The sequence below is a fragment of the Ascaphus truei genome, unplaced genomic scaffold (genome assembly GCF_040206685.1).
Source record: "Ascaphus truei isolate aAscTru1 unplaced genomic scaffold, aAscTru1.hap1 HAP1_SCAFFOLD_350, whole genome shotgun sequence".
Lineage (NCBI taxonomy): Eukaryota > Metazoa > Chordata > Amphibia > Anura > Ascaphidae > Ascaphus > Ascaphus truei.
Window position 1 is genome coordinate 94271 of NW_027456508.1, and position 22434 is coordinate 116704.

At 53.5% G+C, this 22434-nt stretch overlaps 1 long non-coding RNA gene across 1 annotated transcript in view; it reads right to left on the bottom strand.

Moving 5' to 3' along the window:
• LOC142483648 (uncharacterized) overlaps window positions 1-21619 on the bottom strand; it is a 45045-nt gene extending 23426 nt beyond the window's left edge. The window contains exons 1-2 of the long non-coding RNA XR_012797408.1: window positions 21581-21619; window positions 20897-21002 (exon numbers count right to left, since the gene is read on the bottom strand). This is a non-coding gene — a long non-coding RNA (uncharacterized LOC142483648). The remainder of the gene's footprint in view (window positions 1-20896; window positions 21003-21580) is intronic.
• Window positions 21620-22434: the final 815 nt, after the last annotated feature.

The window sequence follows — 22434 nt, forward strand, 5'->3', positions numbered from 1 at the left end:
TGGGTAGCGGGGGTGGGAGAAGGTGGTATTTGGCCCTGGGTGGGTGTTTAGGCCTTGCCAGGGGGTTGGGGGATGACTTAACCTCTTCTTTAACTTAGCGGTTAATACCGCTAAGGTAATGAAGGGGTTAACCCCTCCCACTACCCCCCCACCCGGTAGGCCTAAACACCCATCCTTGGGGCCAATACCCCGTTCACCCACCCCCGCTACCCACAATAAACACAAATACACATAACAGCCCCACTGGCCACCTCCTAGGTCCCTATTAAACCATTACAATATTCATAAAACCATTATTTTGTTTACACCCAGGATTATTACATGGGGTTAGGGCTATGTTATTCAGTGAGGGGTTGTATGTTTGTATTCGTAGGGACAGGCAAGGCCGGAGCCAGATGGGGTTCTCCTGCCTCTGTCCTCCCTGTCTCCTGACCCTTCCTGTAGCCGGACAAAGAAGAAGAAGCAGGCACACGGTCTTACTCAAAGGAGGTTTAATATGCCATAAAGTCCAACGTTTCGGCAGTCAAATACTGCCTATCTCAAGGTGAAGGCTGCCAAACACAAGAAAACAGTCAAAATATATACCACCCCCCCTGATACTCACCCCTCCCGGCTCTGACACATAACCAGGATGCTGACGCCCACCTGATGACGTCAGAGCTACCATATGGCGCCCCCTAGTGACGTCAGACGTCTAGGTCTAAATCCCTGGCAATACAGCATAGAGCTGTCTTGGAGGACTGCAGCCACAGCCACACATGGGGGAGTGTTCAGTCTGGGGAGAGGTGTGGCTGTGGCTGCAGTCCTCCAAGACAGCTCTATGCTGTATTGCCAGGGATTTAGACCTAGACGTCTGACGTCACTAGGGGGCGCCATATGGTAGCTCTGATATCATCAGGTGGGCGTCAGCATCCTGGTTATGTGGCAGAGTGGGGTGGGGTTGCATCCCTTGTTTTTATGACTTTCTAATAAAGATAGATTTTTGCCAGACCTGCCTCTTCTCTGGATCATGGTGCGCTGCACTTTCTCTAGGGTATCGGAGACTGCCTGACGGGTGGCTGGGTTATGGGAGACTGCCTGACACTTTTATGGGAGACTGATGACACTTGGGTGGGTGGGTGGGTGGGTTATGGGAGACTGCTGACACTTGGGTGGGTGGGTGGGTTATGGGAGACTGCTGACACTTGGGTGGGTGGGTGGGTTATGGGAGTCTGCCTGACACTTGGGTGGGTGGGAGACTGTCTGACACTTGGGTTGACTGCCTGACACTTTGACTGCCTGACACTTAGACTGGTGGGTGGGAGACTGCCTGACACTTGGGTGGGTGGGTGGGAGACTGCCTGACACTTGGGTGGGTGGGTGGGAGACTGCCTGACACTTGGGTGGGTGGGTGGGAGACTGCCTGACACTTGGGTGGGTGGGAGACTGCCTGACACTTGGGTGGGTGGGTGGGAGACTGCCTGACACTTGGGTGGGTGGGTGGGAGACTGCCTGACACTTGGGTGGGTGGGTGGGAGACTGCCTGACACTTGGGTGGGTGGGTGGGTTACTGCCTGACACTTGGTGGGTGACTGCCTGACACTTGGGTTGACTGACTGCCTGACACGTGGGTGGGTGACTGACTGACTGCCTGACACTTGGGTGGGTGGGAGGGAGACTGCCTGACACTTGGGTGGGTGGGAGACTGCCTGAAACTTGGGGGGGTGGGTGGGAGACTGCCTGAAACTTGGGGGGTGGGTGGGAGACTGCCTGACACTTGGGTGGGTGACTGCCTGACACTTGGGTTGACTGCCTGACACGTGGGTGGGTGACTGACTGCCTGACACGTGGGTGGGTGGGTGACTGACTGACACGTGGGTGGGTGACTGACTGACACGTTAGACTGCCTGGCACGTGGGTGGGTGGGTGACTGACTGCCTGACATATGGGTGGGTGACTGACTGACACGTGGGTGACTGACTGACACGTGGGTGACTGACTGACACGTGGGTGAGTGGGTTGGTGTCTGTATACATTCTGTCACTGATACACACAGACACTGGGAGGGGGCAGTCACACACACACTGGGGGGGCAGTCACACACAAACACAGAATGGGAGGGGGGCAGACACACACACACACAGAATGGGAGGGGGGCAGTCACACACACACAGAGAATGGGAGGGGGGCAGACACACACACACACAGACCTGGAGGGGGCACTTACACACACTGGGAGAGGGGCATCACACAGTGGCAGGGGGCAGACAGACACACACAGACACACAGACTGGGAGGGGGCAGTCACACATACTGGGAGGGGGCAGTCACACATACACACAGACTGGGAGGGGGCAGTCAAACATACACTGGGAGGGGGGCAGTCACACACACACAGACTGGGAGAGGGGCAGTCACACACACACAGACTGGGAGGGGCAGGGCAGTCACACACACAAACAGACTGGGAGCGGGGCAGTCAAACATACACTGGGAGGGGGGGCAGTCACACACACACAGACTGGGAAGGGGGCAGTCACACACACACACAGACTGGGAGAGGGGCAGTCACACACACACAGACTGGGAGGGGGAGGGCAGTCACACACACAAACAGACTGGGAGTGGGGGCAGTCACACACACATAGACTGGGAGGGGGGTAGTCACACACACACTGGGAGGGAGGGGCAGTCACACACACACTGGAAGGGAGGGGCAGTCACACACACACAGACTGGGAGGGGGCAGTCACACACACACACACACTGGGTGCGGGGGCAGTCACACACACACTGGGAGGGGGGCAGTCACACACCCACACTGGGTGGGGGGCAGTCACACACCCACACTGGGTGGGGGGGCAGTCACACACACACTGGGAGGGGAGGCAGTCACACACACTGGGAGGGGGGCAGTCACACACACACTGGGAGGGGGGCAGTCACACACACTGGGAGGGGGGGCAGTCACACACACACTGGGAGGGGGCAGTCACACACACACTGGGAGGGGGGGCAGTCACACACACACTGGGAGGGGGGGCAGTCACACACACTGGGAGGGGGGGCAGTCACACACACACAGACTGGGAGGGGGGCAGTCATACACACACAAACTGGGAGGGGGCAGTCACACACACACAGACTGGGAAGGGGGCAGACACACACACACAGACTGGGAGGGGGCAGTCACACACACACACACACACAGACTGGGAAGGGGGCAGTCATACACACACAAACTGGGAGGGGGCAGTCACACACACACAGACTGGGAAGGGGGCAGTCACACACACACACACACACACACACACACACACACACACACAGGGAAGGGGGCAGTCATACACACACAAACTGGGAGGGGGCAGTCACACACACACACACACACACAGACTGGGAGGGGGCAGTCACACACACACACACACACACACACACACACACACAGGGAAGGGGGCAGACACACACACACAGGCGACATGGTGCTTACCTGCTGTGAGCCTTCCTTCTGGTGTTTGCGCGACACACACACACACACACACACACACACACACACACACACACCATCCGTCCCTGATACTAAGCCCCGCCCCCGGCAAATCCTGACCTCCAACCAATCCCCTGCTTCTACTCTAAAGCCCCGCCCCCGGCATCCTGCTATTGGGGAAAAAAATAAATACTCACGGCCGCCGCATCCTCCTCACGCTGCCGCCTCCGCGCACCGCCGCCGACTCGCTGATACACACAGACTGGGAGGGGGCAGTCACACATACACACAGACTGGGAGGGGGGTAGTCACACACACACTGGGAGGGGGGCAGTCACACACACACTGGGAGGGGGGGCAGTCACACACACACAGACTGGGAGGGGGGCAGTCACACACACACTGGGAGGGGGGGCAGTCACACACACTGGGAGGGGGGGCAGTCACACACACACACACACACACACACACAAACACACTGGGAGGGGGCAGTCACACACACACTGGGGGGGCAGACACACACAAACACAGAATGGGAGGGGGGCAGACACACACACACACAGACTTGGAGGGGGCAGACACACACTGGGAGAGGGGCATCACACAGTGGCAGGGGGCAGACAGACACACACACACAGAGAATGGGAGGGGGGCAGACACACACAGACACACACAGACTTGGAGGGGGCACTTACACACACTGGGAGAGGGGCATCACACAGTGGCAGGGGGCAGACAGACACACACACAGACACACAGACTGGGAGGGGGGGCAGTCACACATACACACAGACTAGGAGGGGGGTAGTCACACACACACTGGGAGGGGGGCAGTCACACACACACTGGGAGGGGGGGCAGTCACACACACTGGGAGGGGGGGGAAGTCACACACACACACACACACACACACACACACACACACACACACACACACACACTGGGAGGGGGCAGTCACACACACACTGGGGGGGCAGACACACACAAACACAGAATGGGAGGGGGGCAGACACACACACACACACACACAGAATGGGAGGGGGACAGACACACACACACACAGACTTGGAGGGGGCAGACACACACTGGGAGAGGGGCATCACACAGTGGCAGGGGGCAGACAGACACACACACAGACACACAGACTGGGAGGGGGCAGTCACACATACACACAGACTGGGAGGGGGGTAGTCACACACACACTGGGAGGGGGGCAGTCACACACACACTGGGAGGGGGGGCAGTCACACACACACAGACTGGGAGGGGGGCAGTCACACACACACTGGGAGGGGAGGCAGTCACACACACTGGGAGGGGGGCAGTCACACACACACTGGGAGGGGGGCAGTCATACACACACTGGGAGGGGGGGCAGTCACACACACTGGGAGGGGGGCAGTCACACACACACACACACACACACACACACACACACACACACACACACACACACACACACACACACACACACACTGGGAGGGGCAGTCACACACACACTGGGGGGGCAGTCACACACACACTGGGAGGGGAGGCAGTCACACACACACTGGGGGGGGCAGTCACACACACACACACACTGGGAGGGGAGGCAGTCACACACACTCTGGGGGGGGGGCAGTCACACACCGACTGGGAGGGGAGCAGTCACACACACACTGGGGGGGGCAGTCACACACACACTGGGAGGGGGCAGTCACACACACACTGGGAGGGGAGGCAGTGACACACACACTGGGAGGGGAGGCAGTCACACACACACTGGGAGGTGGGGCAGTCACACACACACACACAGACTGGGAGGGGGGCAGTCATACACACACAAACTGGGAGGGGGGGCAGTCACACACACACAGGGAGGGGGGCAGTCACACACACTGGGAGGGGGGCAGTCACACACACACTGGGAGGGGGCAGTCACACACACTGGGAGGGGGGGCAGTCACACACACACTGGGAGGTGGGGCAGTCACACACACACCCACACTGGGTGGGGGGGCAGTCACACACCCACACTGGGTGGGGGGGCAGTCACACACACAGACTGGGAGGGGGGCAGTCACACACACACTGGGAGGTGGGGCAGTCACACTCACACACAGACTGGGAGGGGGGCAGTCATACACACACAGACTGGGAGGGGGGCAGTCACACACACAGACTGGGAGGGGGGCAGTCACACACACACATACTGGGAGGCGGGCAGTCATACACACACAAACAGGGAGGGGAGGCAGTCACACACACAGACTGGGAGGCGGGCAGTCACACACACACTGGGAGGTGGGGCAGTCACACACACACACACAGACTGGGAGGGGGGCAGTCATACACACACAGACTGGGAGGGGAGGCAGTCACACACACAGACTGGGAGGGGGGCAGTCACACACACACAGACTGGGAGGCGGGCAGTCACACACACAGACTGGGAGGGGGCAGTCACACACACAGACTGGGAGGGGGGCAGTCACACACACAGACTGGGAGGGGGGCAGTCACACACACAGACTGGGAGGGGGGCAGTCACACACACAGACTGGGAGGGGGGCAGTCATACACACACACACAGACTGGGAGAGGGGCAGTCACACACACACAGACTGGGAGGGGGGCAGTCACACACACAGACTGGGAGGGGGGCAGTCATACACACACAGACTGGGAGGCAGGCAGTCACACACACACAGACTGGGAGGGGGGCAGTCATACACACACACACAGACTGGGAGGGGGGCAGACACACACACACAGACTGGGAGGGGGGCAGACACACACACACACAGACTGGGAAGGGGGCAGACACACACACACACAGGCGACATGGTGCTTACCTGTAATGCCACTGTAGGGAGCCAGAAGTAGTGAGGGGAGGCAGTCACACACACAGACTGGGAGCGGGCAGTCACACACACACTGGGAGGGGAGGCAGTCACACACACACTGGGAGGTGGGGCAGTCACACACACACACACACAGACTGGGAGGGGGGCAGTCATACACACACAGACTGGGAGGGGAGGCAGTCACACACACAGACTGGGAGGGGGGCAGTCACACACACACAGACTGGGAGGGGAGGCAGTCACACACACAGACTGGGAGGGGGGCAGTCACACACACACACAGACTGGGAGGGGAGGCAGTCACACACACAGACTGGGAGGGGGGCAGTCACACACACACTGGGAGGTGGGGCAGTCACACACACACACACACACAGACTGGGAGGGGAGGCAGTCACACACACAGACTGGGAGGGGGGCAGTCACATACACAGACTGGGAGGGGGGCAGTCACACACACAGACTGGGAGGGGGGCAGTCATACACACACACACAGACTGGGAGGGGGGCAGTCACACACACACACAGACTGGGAGGGGAGGCAGTCACACACACAGACTGGGAGGCGGGCAGTCACACACACACTGGGAGGTGGGGCAGTCACACACACACACACACACACAGACTGGGAGGGGGGCAGTCATACACACACAGACTGGGAGGGGAGGCAGTCACACACACAGACTGGGAGGGGGGCAGTCACACACACACAGACTGGGAGGGGGGCAGTCACACACACAGACTGGGAGGGGGGCAGTCATACACACACAGACTGGGAGGCAGGCAGTCACACACACACAGACTGGGAGGGGGGCAGTCATACACACACACACAGACTGGGAGGGGGGCAGACACACACACACAGACTGGGAGGGGGGCAGACACACACACACACACAGACTGGGAAGGGGGCAGACACACACACACACAGGCGACATGGTGCTTACCTGTAATGCCACTGTAGGGAGCCAGAAGTAGTGAGGCTTTTTTCCAGTCTGCCGGCAGTTTCAGTTGCCAGCTGTGAGCCTTCCTTCTGGTGAACACACACACACACACACACACACACACACACACACACCATCCGTCCCCAATACTAAGCCCCGCCCCCGGCAAATCCTGACCTCCAACCAATCCCCTGCTTCTACTCTAAAGCCCCGCCCCCGGCATCCTGCTATTGGGGAAAAAAAAAATACGGCCGCCGCCTCCTCCTCACGCCGCCGCCTCCGCGCACCGCCGCCGACTCGCGCACGGTACCAGTCACCAGGGGCAAAACCCGGGACATTTCCGGGACGGACTGTCAACCGGGACAGCACAGAAAAAAACGGGACTGTGCCGGCAAAACCGGGACGAATGGTCACTCTATAAATACACCTTATACTCCACATGCAGCACGTAACCGTGAATGCAGTATATACTCTATATACGCCATGTACCCCAATTACGACACCTTATAACCCTGCATGCAGCAAATGTACACCTTATAATCCACATACCGCACTTAACCCTGACTGCGGTATATACACTATGCACGCCATGTAACCCAATTACAGCACATTACAACACTGAATGCAGCATATATACACCTTATACTCCACATGCAGCACGTAACCGTGAATGCAGTATATACACTATATACGCTATGTAACCCAGTTACAGTACATTGTAACGGCGAATGCAGCACCTATACACACCCTAGCGTACAACAGAACGTAACTACGAGTGCAGTATACACACTATATACACCATGTCACCCCATTACAGCCCATTGTAACTTCGGATGCGGTATATATACACCCCCTATAATCCAAATACAATATACGCCATGTAACCCAATTACAGCCAATTGTACCTCGAATGCAGCTCGTATGCCTTATACCCCGAATACAACGCATTATAACCATACCCCGAATACAACGCATTATAACCACACTGAGGTGTATACACTTTATTCCCCACATACAGCCCGCTATCACTACGAATGCGGTATGCAGCGATACCCACGGCCATTCTAGCATTGATCATAACTTTATCCAATGTTGAAAGAAATCAATTACAGCACATTATACCACTGCCATGTAACCCCACTGAGTGTCCCGTGCTCCAACCCCGGGGGGGGGGGGGGGGGGGTTGGGGGATACCCACGGCCATTCTGTTGGGGGAACCGTTGTGGCAAAAAAACGTGGGGGGTTGTTGTGCCTCCCTCTGGGCCCCCCCCCCCTCCCCAGCCGCAGAGGCTGATGGAGGGCGAGCCACGTGGCAAGGGAAACCCCCCTGGCTATTCCCTGGTACCGGCAAGGGGATCCCCCCGTTCCCCGGAGGCCCCCCCTCCCCGCCCGCCAGCTACCAAGGCTGATGGAGGGAGAGCCACGCGGTAAGGGGGATCCCCACTAGCTATCCCTTGGTCCGGCAGGCGGATCCCCCCCTTCGCCGGAGGCCCCCCCCTCCCCGCCCGCCGAGCAGGCCAGCCACGGAGGCTGAGGGAGGGAGAGCCGCGCGGTAGGGGGATCCCCCGTGGCAGCACTCCCCGGCCGCCTCGCAACTATCCCCTGGACAGCCATAGCGGAGGCGGAGGGGGGGGATGCTGCGATCGGGCCCAAAGGGAGACTACAAACTCACCTGGAGGAGAGGAGAGGACACTAAACTTCGCAGCAGACCGGGAGCAGAATGGAAGATTCAGCTCCCGGCTGCCTCTTTTGTACTGACCTAGGCCTGCCCCCCCCCCCCCCCAGGGGGGGCCGCGACGGCGGCCCAGAGATCCCAGGGAGGTGAGGGGGGAGGGGGCTTGCCCCCTGGTCATGGGCTTCCCTCGCCTAATTGGCTGGAGGGATTGCTTCTGCAGGGGGCCAAGCTTTATATATTATGTGTATAGACTCTACCGCGCTGGGAGTCCGTCCCCGGACCTGATAATCAGCCCTTCCCCGCTCACCATTTGTCCCGGCACTTAGCTGCTCCCAGCCCTTTGTCACGACCCAGCATTTCTCTGCAGACAACGCAGCTAAGTGAATTACTGTGCCTGCATGCAAAGAAATGCTAAAACACACATTACATTACTGGCTGCCTTTCTAAGGCCGTGTTCAGGGTGGCTGCTACGCGACGCGTGCGTGCGCACGTCCGTCGCAATTTCAGATTGTTTGGTGGGAGTGTTCAAACTGAAAACTCCACGGGCGGTAAAGTGCAGCGTTGACGCCGCTGTAACCAGAAATGATATTTGGGGCTGCAGTCGCATCACGTGAGCTGGTTCAGCGAACCAGCTCCGTGACACATTCCCCCCGCCAAGCCCCCAAATGCCGCGACCCGACTCCTGCAGCCTGAACACAGATCGCCAGGCTGCAGGAGCACGCGGGGGCGGTGCGCGTGGACGCACGCTGCCGCAGCAGCAGCCACGCTGAACTCGGCCTTACTGTATGGGGAAAAGGCTACACTCTAACATGGGGCATAAAGTGCTTTTCTACATATATATAGCCAGGCCTTCGGCATCTATTGCTAATTCTGGGCCTTTCCTCTGTCAGTCCTGTTAGAACAGGCAGTGGAAAGGTTAATTCCTTCAGTTAGCCTGTTTGCATTTCAGCTCTGAGTATAGTAGCAATATTCAGGGGGGGGCTAAGGGGAGCTGAGGGGGGGGAAAGGGGAGCAGAGGAAGGGGGGGAAAGGGGAGCGGAGGGGGGGGAAAGGGGAGCGGAGGGGGGGGGGAAAGGGGAGCTGAGGGGGGGGGGAAAGGGGAGCGGAGGGGGCGGAAAGGGGAGCGGAGGAGGGGGGGGAAAGGGGAGCGGGGGGGGAAAGGGGAGCGGAGGGGGTGATGGAAAGGGGAGCAGAGGGGGGGGGAAAGGGGAGCGGAGGGGGGGGGGAAGGGGAGCGGAGGGGGGGTGGAAAGGGGAGTGGGGGGGGGAAAGGGGAGCAGGAGGGGGGAGAAAGGGGAGCGGGAGGGGGGAGAAAGGGGAGGGGGGAGAAAGGGGAGCGGGAGGGGGGAGAAAGGGGAGGGGGGAGAAAGGGGAGCAGGAGGGGGGAGAAAGGGGAGGGGGGAGAAAGGGGAGCGGGAGGGGGGAGAAAGGGGAGCGGGGGGGAGAAAGGGGAGGGGGGGGGAGAAAGGGGAGGGGGGGAGAAAGGGGAGGGGGGGGGGAGAAAGGGGAGGGGGGGGGAGAAAGGGGAGGGGGGGAGAAAGGGGAGGGGGGGGAGAAAGGGGAGGGGGGGAGAAAGGGGAGGGGGGGAGAAAGGGGAGGGGGGGGGAGAAAGGGGGGGGGGTCGACACACTGCTTGGACAGTTAAGGCAGGTGTCATTACGTCCCTCATAATGCACACACAAAAAACGTCTGCTACAGCCGTGTATACCACGGGGGAACTCTTCCCTAACTCCTCCTGTTGTCACCCTTCAAATCCCGGCACCAAAGTTGGGCGCAAAGACCTTGCAACAATTTGCCTCGCTACATCACCCCCTTGGCCTAATAAACATGCTATTACTATTAGTTCACATTAGCCCAAGGAAGGGGGGTTACATTTGTTGGGCGATCTGATTGAAAAACACAAAGCCCCCCCCCCCCGTTCCCCGTGACTCGCGGCTCGCCCCCCCACCCGTTCCCCCGTGACTCGCGGCTCGCCCCCCCCCCCATTCCCCATGACTCGCCCCCCCCCCCGTTCCCCATGACTCGCCCCCCCCCCCGTTCCCCATGACTCGCCCCCCCCCCCCCCGTTCCCCGTGACTCGCGCTCCCCCCCGCCGGCGCCCACTTGTCCCCCGATGTGCCGTCCGGCTGAGTGAGGCGTGCAGCCGGCGGCAGGAAGCACCCTGTGTGGGCCTGTGTGGGCCTGAGGCGCGAGGCTGCGCGCCTGAAATGGGAGAGTTACTGGCGCCATAAGCTGAGGCGGGACGCGCAGTTACTTACCTGAGGGGGAGGTAGCGCCGGGGAGGTAAGGAAGCGGCTGGGGTAGGAGGGCCGCGCTTCCCCTCCGTCTGGAGCCGGGCGGCGCACGTGATGGGGGTGGGACGGACAGAGGGGGGGGGGGGTGGTGTGTGTGTGTGTGTTTGTGTGTGTGTCCTGTCTGTATATGTGTATGTGTCCTGTCTGTCTATCTGTGTCCTGTCTGTCTATCTGTGTCCTGTCTGTGTATCTCAGTGTGTGTGTGTGTGTATCTGTGTGTGTCTCAGTGTGTGTGTATCTCAGTGTGTGTGTGTGTGTATCTGTGTGTGTCTCAGTATGTGTGTATCTCAGTGTGTGTGTGTGTATCTGTATGTGTCTCAGTGTGTGTTTATCTTTTGTGTGTCTCAGTGTCCTGCCTGTGTGTGTCTCCGTGTCCTGCCTGTGTGTGTCTCCGTGTGTCTCCGTGTATCTCTGTGTGAGTGTATGTGTGTGTCCGGCCAATGAGAGGTGTGCGGGGGCGGGCCAAGGGAGCCAATGGGATTGCCGCTAGGGACACAGGGGACACAGGGAGACACATACAGAAACGGCCACAGAACACTTTCACAAATATATAGTAGATAGATAGATAGATAGATAGATAGATAGATAGATAGACACACTATTAAGGTTATGGTGGGTAAAAAAGTGACAAAAACCCTCCACAGTAAAGCATAAAGCAACTGTAAATATTACTGTATGTTCATTTGCATGTCTTAGACAGGTCTGCAACCCTGTCTTTCCCCATTGTCACCCAGCATACAGCGCTTCCACTGCAGCAAGGGATTCTGGGAAATGACATGCAAATGAGCACTCAGTGCCACCTTTTGTCTCAAGCTCGTATTACACAAGCCAATCCTCAAGCCAATGCACACTGTTTTAAACACAGCTTTTAGACAGAGGCTGGGATGAGATGCAAAGCCATTAAACCCACTCACAGACATGTTTCAACCTTGTTTTTTTTAACTTTTTTATTCAACAACTTTTTTAAGTTTACAGACTTTTTTGGAAACCAAAAAAACACACCATAGTGACAACAGTCACCCAACATTAGAAAGACACCAAAACATAATATATTTACATTTTCTTCCTTCATCCTTCAGATATATACAAACACAAAGATAAACTTTTCAGAAGGGAAAAAAAAACCATAACTTTACGAAAAAACCCTATAACCAAAACATCATACAAAGATAAGAACCATATACTTCAAGATTCTTCCATTTAAAAACAAAAACCCTTTCTCTATTCTCAAGTGATGCGATCATCTGTTTTAATTCTTTCTCCATACGTTCCAAACCTCTCTTACTTTCCTCTAACTGGAATCCAGACATCACACTTTTTTCATACCCGTCCCTTGCCTCTTTCACATCCCAATATCTCCGCCCAAATCCCCTCGCAAGTTGATTGTGCAAAACCTCTTCCTTTGTAAGCCCTACTTCATCCTTTCCCTGGGTGCTCCTCCCCTTACTATCTCCCGCAGAATTTGCCTCTTTTGCCTGTACAATCCCTTTTTTGCCTGCCTTTTCTTCACTTTCGTTCCCACTTACTCCACTTACACTTCTCTGTATTTTAGTTCCCTCCACGCTTATCTGACTTTTTTGTGAGGACGAGCTGTTGCTCTCGCTACTCTCTTTCTCCCTCACCTCTCTCCTAGCCTCTTTTATTTTAACCCATTGTACATGCTCCTTTTTTAATTCTTCATATTGCTCTTTTGTCAGATGTTTTCTTTGGTACATCATTTTTTCCAATCTTTCTATTATCTGTTCATCACTACTACCCCCATGCTGCTTCCGGAAAATACCCACCCAAAACAGAACATCTCCCACTGCGTTCTCAAATTGTTCCATTTTCTCTTTTAGGGTTACCTTCCCTGATACTTTTTTAACTTTACCCTCTACACCCTTCTCTCTAGGCTCCACTTTACTCTGGCAATCCTTATCATCCTTTGTTTCTATCCCTTGCGAAGACTCGTTTTTGCTTCCACTAACAACAAACCCTTTACACTTACTCTTTCCCTCTTTACCTTTTCCACTCGCACCACCAGGGCCTGCCTTCTCCTCAGTTTCTTGCGCTTCCCTATCTAACTTCTTATTTTCCTCTTTTCCTTTACTTACGGTCTGTTCCTCTTCCCCACTCCCGTCAATACTGGACAAATCCAGCGCACAAAACTTTGACTTCGTCACCTTATCTTGCCGTAGCTCACTCTTCCCCTCCCCATCAACTGTACAAACATCATTGTCACTTTGTAAACTTCGTTTTTGCGCCCCTTTCTTGGGTCCGCTCGTGTCCATTATTTCCACTTCCACCTCCCCCTCTATTGGGCCACTTGCTAGCATTTCTTCTCTTCTTAAATCCTCCTCATACATTGCTGTTATAGCCGGATCAAGCCCTCCCTCTTGGGAACTCTCCATCTCACAAATTCCCAGACCCTCAACTGTCTCTTCCTCTTCTTCTAGCACAATGCCCCCTTTTGCTGCCTGGGCATATGTCCTTTTAGTGCACTGCCATGCCAAGTGTCCTTCCTCTCCGCAAAGATGGCATCTCTTAGGGACTCCACAGTTGGCTGCAGTATGTCCCTCTTCCCCACAATTACGGCACACAATTCCCGTTTTCCTGCAACCCTCCCTCCTTTGTATGTCCATAAGTGTGGCAATGCCTGCAATATAGAGGCTGTCCCGAGTAAAACAAAAATCCTCTGTCTCCTCTGATATTGAACATGGCCGGTGGGTGTGTAACTCCTCCCACACATGATGGATCCCGTCTGAACCGTACCCAGAAACGTCTCTTCCCGTTGTACATGCCATATGGGTTTTTAAGTTCTTCACCTCCTCTGATCATTTCACAATACCGTTTCAAAAAAGTCACAATCTCCTCTTTCCTTGCATACGGATTGTACATGTGAATTACAAGTGGTCTCTCCTCCAGCATAAAACTTGGTATTACCTTGATGCCGTGTAATATCGGGTCACCAGACTTCTCCTTGCACTTTTCAAAAGTGCACCAAACATCCGCTTCTTGATGACAGGTCAGGTCATAAATCCCCTGTGCAGGGAAATCCTGAAGGCAGAAGATCCTCTCAGTGTCCAGACCGATCAATTGCTTCAGCACCTTCTCCACTATCCACAGCAGGTTCACTCGACTTCTCTCGGTCTCCTCGATCAGGAACCGAATGGAATTGCGCATTCCAGCTTGCGATGTCATCTCTGCTCTCCCAAGCTCAGGTGCGGCACCCCAAAAGCAGCAAGGGACTTTAGCCAGTAAAGGCGATGTCCCAGGGCAAAGGTGCCGGCCCCTCACTTCCGCATCCGCTCGCTCAGAACCGCTCACTCAGGATCACTCCTCTTAGCTCGAGATGGCGTGCCCCCCCAAAAGCAGCAGGAGTCTTTAGTCCCCGAAGGGACGATGACTCAAGGCCAAGGGGACACAGGCTCAGCTACACAGCTGTTTCGACCTTAATGGGTCTCATCAGTGTGGGGTTGGTCTTAATGGCAAAGCAGGTTTGAGACTAGACTAGGTAATCACCACTACTATTAAGGTTATGGTGGGTAAAAAAGTGACAAAAACCCTCCACAGTAAAGCATAAAGCAACTGTAAATATTACTGTATGTTCATTTGCATGTAAAGGTAATCCCAAGTTTTATGCTGGAGGAGAGACCACTTGTACTTCACATGTACACTCCGTATGCAAGGAAAGAGGAGATTGTGACTTTTTTGAACCGGTATTGGGAAATGATTAGAGGAGGTGAAGAACTAAAAAATCCGTATGGCATGTTCAACGGGAAGAGACGTTTCTGGGTACGGTTCAGACGGGATCCATCATGTGCGGGAGGAGTGACACACCCACCGGCCATGTTCAATATCAGAGGAGACAGAGGATTTTTGTTTTACTCGGGACAGCCTCTATATTGCAGGCATTGCCACACTTTTGGACCTACAAAGGAGGGTTGCACGAAAACGGGAATTGTGTGCCGTAATTGCGGGGAAGAGGGACATACTGCAGCCAACTGTGGAGTCCCTAAGAGATGCCATCTTTGCGGAGAGGAAGGACACTTGGCACGGCAGTGCACAAAAAGGACATATGCCCAGGCAGCAAAAGGGGACATTGTGCTAGACGAAGGGGAAGAGACAGTTGAGGGTCTGGGAATTTGTGAGATGGAGAGTTCCCAACAGGGAGGGCTTGATCCGGCTATAACAGCAATGTATGAGGAGGATTTAAGAAGAGAAGAAATGCTAGCAAGTGGCCCAATAGAGGGTTTGGCGGGTTCTATAAGTGATATCGTGGAGAAAAAAGAGGAAGATCTCTTCCTGGACTCCTTGGCCCAGAAACTGGAGGTGGGGGGAGGGGAGGAGACGGGAGCAGTGCATCAGAAAGATGCGGGGGGGGAGGGGGGAAATACGGTCATTGAGTGTGGTGGAACCTAGCTGGGCGGAAAGTATGGAGTTTCAAGATGCACAGAGGGGGAGGGAAGGTCCCCAAGATGTCTTGGAGGAGGAAATGGAAATAGGAGGGAAAAAGCTCAAAAGCGTAAAAATCTGCAAGGGATAGAAACAAAGGAAGATAAGGATAGCCAGAGTAAAGGGGAGCCTAGAGAGGAAGGTGTAGAGGGTAAAGTTGTAAAAGTATCAGGGAAAGTAACCCTAAAAGAGAAGATGGAACATTTTGAAGATGCAGTGGGAGATGTTCTATTTTGGGTTGGTATTTTTCGGAAGCAGCATGGGGGGAGTAGTGAGGAACAGATAATAGAAAGATTAGAAAAACTGATGTACCAAAGAAAACAGCTGACAAAAGAGCAGTATGAAGAATTAAAAAAGGAGCATGTACAGTGGGTTAAAATAAAAGAGGCTAGGGGAGAGGTGAGGGAGAAGGAGAGAAGTGAGAGCAATAGCTCGTCCTCACAAAGCCAGATAAGCGTGGAGGGAACTAAAATACAGGGAAGTGTAAGTGGAGTAAGTGGGAATGAAAGTGATGGAAAGGCAGGCCAACAGAGTGGGGGTGAAGGGGGAGAGATTAGGGAAAGTAAAGGGGGAAAAGGAGAAAAGGCAGGCCTTAGTGGAAGAACAAAAGTAAGTTATGAAAGCGAGAGAGAAAGGAAGGCGAGGGAGTGGCATGTAAAAGAGGTGATAAATAATATAAATAAAGAGGCAGGTGACTTAGGGTTAAATGTTTCAAAAACGGAATGGCTGAAAGTACAGTTCACAAAAGCAGAGGTGTCTAAAGAGGAAGTAAGAAAATTAGAAATACAATGTAGTACGTATCATATCCGTGAGGCGTTAGAGAAATTGCTGGGACACGTGAAGTAATTAGATGCAATGTTAAATGTCCTGTGGAAAGTACGAAAAGTCGTGTGTAGAAATGGGAAGTAACCATATTTTTTTGCATTGAGTGTGTTTGGTAGTAGATGCACAGATGATGCCTTGGAATGTGTTGTTTTGTTTGGCTTTTTAGAATGGTTTTGTGCCTTTGGGTTGGTTTTTGTCTTGGCAATATAAGGATTGTATAGTGATGTTTTCGGTTTATTATTTTCTGTAAAATGATACTAAATGGTTGTTAATACACTGGCGACACACTTTATTCGAGCTCGGCTAGTCCCACGAATTCGGGTATACCCGGGTGTATTGAGGTTTGTGACTGTTTTCTGCCCGAGTGCATTGAGGTATTTTCCAAGCAGGGATTGAAGCATTTTATTCCCACTGGCTGCAATACTGCACAGTATATATATATATACTGCATTACAATTCATGAATTTATGCCATCTGGTAGACACGCGAAGCATTGCAGCCTATTAAATCCTAATCATTATCATTTAACAGATCAGCCGCCCGTCAGCCAGGCATGAACCCAGGCTGCGAAGGCAAACGCAACGGGGCTTGCCAGAGGTGAGGAGCGGCGCATTCCAGGTATCTGCCAGGTACATACTGGGTATTTGCTCGAATAAAGTGTGTCGGTGCAGTATGTGAACCGTAAAAAAAAAAAAAATGTCTGTGAGTGGGTTTAATGGCTTTGCATCTCATCCCAGCCTCTGTCTAAAAGCTGTGTTTAAAACGGCATGCATTGGCTTGAGGATTGGCTTGTGTAATACGAGCTTGAGACAAAAGGTGGCACTGAGTGCTCATTTGCATGTCATTTCCCAGAATCCCTTGCTGCAGTGGAAGCGCTGTATGCTGGGTGATAATGGGGAAAGACAGGGTTGCAGACCTGTCTAAGACATGCAAATGAACATACAGTAATATTTACAGTTGCTATATATATATACATATATATGTACCCCTCAGTTTTATACAGTCATGGTGTTCATCATGTGTGGGACGCAGAGCCCAGAACCTAATGTCATGTTAGCATCAGAGAGTCACAGTAATAACTCAGCACTCACCCATGTAACACCTTCTCTGGTAGCTCTATGTCTGTGTCTCTATCTACCTTTCTGTCTCCTGCATGACCAGGGAGGCTGCGAGGGACCCCCTCCCACTTGGAACCGGTACCCACATATAACAGACGAGTAATGACAGACTCAGTTTGGAGGTATAAAAGGCCGCGGCTTTGTTTATTAACAATCATAATACTGGAGTAAGCGCTAGTCCAAGCCAGAGTGGGGTCAGAGGGTCAGCCAGGCCTTGGCCTTCTGCCCCCCTACCCGGCCGACCCCTAAAGAGCCGGCCGTTGTTGCGAGTGGGTTCCCGGGTGTCACGTTAGCTTGACCCCGCCCAATCGCTCCTACCCCCGGGCGACGCCCGCCCCGAGCCCATCTGGCAAGGACAAGCACTTACCCCCGAACTGCCGCCACTCACGGCTCTATTTAAACCTCCTTAAATTAGACCGTGCCGCCAACCCCGCAAGGACACTCTCAAACCCCTCCTGCAATTCGTTATTGAACAAGTCCGCCCCTATCTCGGATAAGTGTGTGCCGTCGACCCGGAACAGGCCAGTTGACTTGTTGTCGAACTCGGGATGGGTGATCTGCCATCCCCCACACTGCGTCACAAACTTCCCCACCATCTTGTTCAGTTTGACCCGCGCTCGGTCGATGGCGCCCGGTGCCCTCGCGCCCCTCCACACTCTCCTGCACAATATGTCCGACCAAACGATCTGTACTTCTGGCCAACTGGTGAGTATGAGGGCCAGGTCGTGTTTTATTGAATTAACCAGCTTGAAGTAGCGTCGAGCGGCCAGGTCGTTGCCCCCGACGTGGAGGAGCAAGATCTGCGGCGCCCTCCTATCCCTGCCCATCACCATTAGCCGCGGGAGCAACTGAGCCCACCGCAGCCCCCAACCTCCCCCCCATACCACATTTGCCTCCTCCGTTCGCAACCCGAGGTTAGCCCCGCATGGGCGTTTGACAGCCCGCTTCTCTGCCCAGTGTATAAGCGAGTCTCCGATTATCCAAGTGGGTGCGGCGTCTGTGAAGGTATAAAGAGGATGAGGGGGTTTATCCAAGCACGCTAAATACCAGATAATGCGGGCCTGATATAGGACCGGTATCTGTTAGACTTCCATCGCCCTATCTTTTGTATCGCAGCTACTGACAGCCCCGCGCGTGATGCCTCCGTTGCCGCCCCAATCCGGAACGAATGTGTCCCGTATTGTGCCTCTTCGAGGCCCTGGTGTCTTAGGCACATGCGGTAAACCCGCAGGTACTGGAATCTAGATAACGGTACCCCGTCCGCGTGAAGGAGCAGGGGACCCTGACCGTCTGGCCTGCATGCCAAGTATTCCCTGAGCGTGCTCACTGGGCAAAATTTGGTCCCTGGTAGCCCTAGCAAAGATATCCACGCTCCCCTTCCCCGCTGGTCTGTTTTTGACCTTTTCACGTGTAGTTTGACCCACCCTTCCCCTAAGACTATGTCCTCAAACTGCATCCCTCCCTCGCCCTTGCGCGACGCGCACACCAACTCCCCGGCTCGCAGTGCTGCGAAGAAAGCCAATGCAAACGTCAGCCGGAAAAGTTTCGCCTCGAACCCCGATAGGCACACTCTGTCTGTGGCCTGCATTAAACCTTCTAATATCGCTGGTGTCACTGGCCTTCTGCTGTCATTTGTCGCCGTCCCCTTTGTTAACCCCGCTAGGACCCTTTTGATGATAAACGCCTTCGTTAGGTCCCCCTTGCCTTCTAGCTGCAAAAAGAAGGAGACTCCTGTCACTTTTTTCCCTATGGATCCTCCCGCTAAACCCCTTGCCCTTAAGTTTAGGACAAATGATAGCAAGGTCCCGACTCCCAATACGTCGAGACCCAATTCCCCTGCCAGACTTTGATAATCGCGCCACGCTGCGTTAGGCCTGCTATTTGCAACCGCCCCTTTACCCCCTTCCCGCATGCATATTTGCTATACCAGCATATTTTCCTGATCGTGCCCAGTCAGGAAGTGGGATTACCCGCACCATCCCAGGCCATGCGCTGAACAGGAAGTGGGATCACACACACCAAACCAGGGGCATGCGGCCCTGTGCTGAACAGTGAGTGGGGGGTTACCCATCCATAGCAGGGCCATGTGCTGAACAGGAAGTGGGGTTACCCATACAAAAGCAGGGCCGTATATTAAACAGGAAATGGGACTACCCATACAACCGCAGGGCCGTATATTAAACAGGAAATGGGATTACCCATACGATAGAGGGAGCCAAGTGCTGAACAGGAAGAGGGATTACCCATGCCCTACCATGGCCTGCGCTGAACAGGAAGTGAAATTAACCCCTACACGCGTTATACCTCTGCCTGCAGCATAACGCACCGTATACCCCACGTCGTCCTGAATGTAGCATGTAACGCTGGACCAATACAGCACATGACCCCCAAAGGCAGTATATACACACACCATATGCTCCACGCAATGGCCCGAAGCCAAGCATGCAGCATATACACCATATAATCCAGACCCGTCATGTAACCCCGCATGTGGTCTATAAACATTATATTCAGAACCCAGCATGTAACCGTGATCGCAGTGTATACCATATAATCCAAATACAGCACGCCACCACCACTGCGGTACCGTATACACCCCTGTAACCCAAATACCGCACATTATAACACTGACTGTAGCATATATACCCGTTATAATCCAATACGGCGCGTAACCTTGACTGCAGTATATCCGCTATACCCGCCATGTAACCCACTTAAAGCACATTATAACACTGAATGCAGCATATATACACCTTATACTCCACATGCCGCACGTAACCGTGAATGCAGTATATACTCTATAAACGACCTTATAACCCTGAATGCAGCATATATACACTTTATAATCCACATACAGCACTTACCCTGAATGCGGTATATACACTATGTACGCCATGTAACCCAATTACAGCACATTACAACACTGAATGCAGCATAAATACATAGGGTGACCAGATTTCGAAAATGAAAAACCGGGACACCTTAAAAAATAATTTATTAAACAAATTACATCACGTGACACCCCCCGTTGCCATGACAATGAGACACTCTGATGCCCCTGCAGTGTTAGTGTGTATAGAGGTGGGGGCTTTGCTTGGGCCCTTCAACTCTTACAGCCAGGGCATTATTGGCCAGGAATGCCCAGTTCGGAGGGGATTACTACTTCAAAATGTATTTGATTCGTAACAACATCAAAAAACTCTAATACCAATAACTAACAACCACAGACAATGATAATCTAAACCATCAAATAAAATGTCTACGGCCCTTGTTCAAGCATGTTTGCGGTACTTACCAGATAAATCAGTGCCTGCAATCCACGACTGTATCCGCCTCTCCGAACGTCTATAAGCAATCCAGCGTTCCTGGTGTGTGGCTGAAGAGGTGAGGGACTCCCTCCTCTCAAACGGAAAAGAAGAGCAAAAAATAGAGTTGGAACATACCTATCATACAGGGATGAGAGAGAGAGACAGAGAATGAGAGAGAGACAGAGAATGAGAGAGAGACACAGAGAGAGAGAGACAGAGAATGAGAGAGATACAGAGAATGAGAGAGAGACACACAGAGAGAGAGACAAAAGTAATGTAATGTATAACCATTATACCGTACCCCCTAGTATTCGTGTAATCATTGTCCCACACCCCCTATTACTCACGCTTTGGCAATACTGAAATGTTCTTTTGTCATGCCAATAAAGCTGATTTGATTTGAGAGACAGAGACACACAGAGAGAGACAGAGACACACAGAGAGAGACAGAGACACAGAGAGAGAGAGAGACACGGGCCTATTTAGTAAGCGTCGATAAGGCTGCGTCTATAGTATTTCAGACGGAGGGAAGGCACACGCTGCAATACACTTGCTGAAGTCTGAGCTTTTTTATGGCTTTGCAGGGTATGCTTCGGGCGCGATTTGGGGGCGTGGCAATGAATATTTGGAGGCGTGGCAATAACGTTCCGGCGCGGACGTCACTTCCCTACCTCACATCCCGATCCACCGGCATTTTTTCAGATGCAGCATCTGAAGCACTGTGCAGACAAGAAGAAAAATGCACACAATGCGCACCAGAGATTAAAATATAGTAAATTATTTATTAATAAAACAAGAAATAACCGTGGGGGATCCAACCCCTCAGTACATATGCGTCACAGATCCGGGTTCGGTTACAGAGTGACCTGACGTGTCACGACAGGTCACTCTGCGCGTATTCTGACAGGCTGAGACGGCGTTTGCAGGTAGGAATTTATATATACACTATATCTTCATCTCCTTCATAGTAATGACATTAAAAACACATTTATTCACAGAATTAAGTAGTCACTGTGTGGGATTAGTTTAAGATTTATTTATTAGATAATTTATCACTATGTAACACACTTTAAATCACAAATAAATAGGTATCACATTATTGCAATGTATTCAGTTGTAAGATATTAATGTTATTTGTAACACACAGTAGATTAGAAACATCACAATAATTAAGTATTAAATGTAATATTTATTGATCCCTGTAGCACTATTACAATTTGTTGGCATGGTAATCTATAACAGGGGAGCGCAAACTTCTGAAGCTGCGTCCCCCTGCCTTGCCTCCCCCGGTCTTGCGCCCCCTCTCCTACCTGCCAGCTGCGGCAAATGACGCTCCGGGGTCGAGTGACGTCACATGACCCCGCGGTGTCATATGATGCCGCGTTGCCATGGAGACGTATCTGAATCCCGGTCAGTGTTACTGTTGCAGAGGCCTCACGTGATCCCCGGCATTTCATTTAAATGCCTTGGGGAGGAGCGCGGGACCTATGCACCCGCCCGCGCACCCCCAGACAAATCTCCCGCC